We start from the raw sequence: 3,025 nt of genomic DNA on the forward strand, positions 1-3,025 counted from the left end.
AACGCTGGACCTGGACGGAAGAATGAAGGAGGGAAAATTGGAGAGAAACTCAGATTTCCGAGAGGTGTTATTTAACCCGTTTTGCTAATCTCTTCGAGTGAAAAGTCTCCTTTATGCTTTCTCCTTGTGCAACCTATTTCTGACAACTGTCTTACTCTCTCCATCGGAAGAGAGTTTCTTCCAAAATGATGCTGGTTTCTTACAACAAGCCCGCGTGGTCAGTGTGCCATCGCGGTGGGCCAGGCAGGTCCCCGCTGGAGCCTTGCACCTGCTGTCCCAGGTCCTGTGCACAGATAGGTCAGTACTCACGCAGGGTGCCCCAGAGCATGTGGTCCCAATTACTCACTGTGGACATCCAGTGATGCATTTCTGCACATCTTCCCCCTAGGGAAGAAGAGTTTCATGCTGCAGAGAGAGCTAAGAGACACTTGCAATGTTTTAAGAAGAATGCGTTCAGCTAAGACCCAAAGCAATGAGGTCTTGGAGAAAGCCAGGTGGAATCCTACGCTGTGGAGGAGCAGCCTCTTGCTTCCCCTTCCTGTCTGGACCCTGTTTCACAGGCTGCTGCCCTGATACCTGTGCCTGTGCCTCATTCCTTGAAGGGTGCAGTTTTCCATCTCGGGTGCATTATGACGACCTCACTCATGGGTTCCATAGAGAGGCTCAGTCTAAACGGAGCCTTTTTTTATCCTCCTCCATATGTACAGGCACACGGTATGTTGCATCTGCTGAGGATTTTCTCTCTAAGGCATCTGTTGCTTGTGCATACGGTGAGCTGGGTAAGAGTGATCTCACTTGTCCAATCGTTCATTCGAGCATCGCACTAACAAGCACCTACCAAGTACCTGTGAATAAAGATGTGGGGTCTCAGGAGACGTGAACGGTGCATGGGGTGGGAGCAGGTGCAGGAAAGGTTTTGTGTTTCAATTAAGTCTTCTCCTACCTTCTTCTGCTCCATCTCCCGTGCCTTTCCCACATGCTGATTTCACTGTGGACTTCCTTGCTGCCTGGGAACACGACACGCCGTGGCCTTGATCTTCTGTCTGCCTGGAAGGCCCTTCTCTCAGTTATCTGCATGGGCTGTTCTGCCACTTCCTTCAGGTCTCAATTCAAACATCCCCAGGAAGGCCCTCACTGGTCCCCCTACTTAGAATAGCTGTCCCCACCCTGACAGTCCTGATCCTCTTTCCTCTGCTTCTCCACCGTCGTCTTCTTCAACCTAACCTTATAAGTTACACGAGGATAACACTTGTTCTCATGGGTGTGTCCCCAGTGCGTAGAGCGGTGCCTGGAACGTAGTTGGCACTCAGTATTTGGTGAGCGGATTAATTTATCTGTCAGCTCATGCACTGATTTATTTGTTCACTGAATTGTGTCCTGCCCAGCACTGCCCTTATACACCTTACACTCTAGCACACATATAGGAATAACCACCATTTTTTTAGTGGTTACTGATGACTTTGCATTTGTCACTTATTTCACCCTCACAACAGCCCATTTCACAGATGAGGAAACATTCTTGGACCAGTTAAACGACTCGACCGAAGTCAAGTAGCTACTAGGTACTGCCACTGTGCAAAGCTCTTGGCCAAGCCACTGAAATAGCACGCTTCTCTGCTGACATCTAGGTGATATCTTATCTCCATAAAAAATTTTAAAATATTTTAAATGCTGTATATTTAAATAGCGACTCTCAACAAACAATCCCTTAGCACGGGCCCATGGCGGGGCAAGCATCTCTTGAAATGGGATGTCCCAGGGACTCTCACGCCCCCTTTCTTCCTGCTATGTCCATCACCTCCTGTATTTTCTCTCCTTCCTAATTCCACTTCAAATGACTGTTTTATTTATTTTCTCATCTACATCTGCCTTTTCTTTCTGCTGTTCCTAAGCCGCCCACTGTGTCTGTCCTCTGGGACTCTGATTCCATCCCTTTCTGTCACTTCTTCCTGTGTCCATTTTTTTCCTTCTGTTAATAAGTATGTGTAGACTCTACTGTCTCGAAAAATACTCGCACCCCCTGCCACCCACCACCAACAACAAAGGTCCCTGTGGACCCTGCCATCCTTCCCAGCTCCTGGTCAACTCTGTGTCCTGAGACTTCCTCCCCTTAGATATACGTCGTCCTCCAGAGCCACAGAGAATTCCCGTGCACAGTTCCATAGGACAGCCCATCCGGTAGTTGTCAAAGGCAACCGTCACTTCTCCCAAAGGCTTCTCTGCAAAGCCGCAGTCCCTTGATCTTTCAGTCGCTCTGCAGTCACATAATTTTTGAGTTATCTAAAAACCATGTAGCTTTCTGAATGTGTAATTAATAATCTTTGTGATCTTGTTTAAACCAGTACTAAACTATCTTTTTTTATATAATGGAGAAAATATTTAAAAGGTGTAACTTGCTCAGATCGTCTGCCTTTATTTTATTTTATCGGTGATGCTTTATATGTAGTTTCTTAGGGAATAATACCAGGTACGTGTTCCCCGACTGAAGCTGTCCCTGTGTTTTTGACGTTGTCTGGATTACATACAGTTTTTAGGTATTCTGCTTTAGGTTCATATAATCCATAGAATTGCCGAAGTATTTTTTAGATGTATTCATCACTTGAGCCTCCAGGTCTTTGAATCTATATGCAGGATAATCCCTCATTCCTATTACTTTTCAGTGCAGTAGACGTCATGCACCACCGCAGTCCGCTGAGATAATGTTAGATCACAGCTCTGCATCCAAGGCCGTCCACTAACCTCGTGACATTAGGGTGCTCTGTCTCTNTGCAGGATAATCCCTCATTCCTATTACTTTTCAGTGCAGTAGACGTCATGCACCACCGCAGTCCGCTGAGATAATTTTAGATCACAGCTCTGCATCCAAGGCCGTCCACTAACCTCGTGACATTAGGGTGCTCTGTCTCTTTCCCTTCAAATCATTGATGGAAATGTGGAGGGCGTGGTGTCGTGTTTTCAAACGTTGGTGGCACGCACCATCTCATTGTGTTTCTGGAATTGAGTCCTTTGGAAATGTCCCCAGCTC

At 46.7% G+C, this 3,025-nt stretch overlaps 1 protein-coding gene across 2 annotated transcripts in view; it reads left to right on the top strand.

The window, feature by feature from the left end:
• PCNXL2 (pecanex-like 2 (Drosophila)) overlaps positions 1 to 3,025 on the top strand; it is a 120,824-nt gene that overhangs the window by 94,980 nt on the left and 22,819 nt on the right. The window lies entirely within an intron of this gene.

The sequence above is a fragment of the Galeopterus variegatus genome, unplaced genomic scaffold, assembly GCF_000696425.1.
Source record: "Galeopterus variegatus unplaced genomic scaffold, G_variegatus-3.0.2 Scaffold2178, whole genome shotgun sequence".
Taxonomy (NCBI): domain Eukaryota; kingdom Metazoa; phylum Chordata; class Mammalia; order Dermoptera; family Cynocephalidae; genus Galeopterus; species Galeopterus variegatus.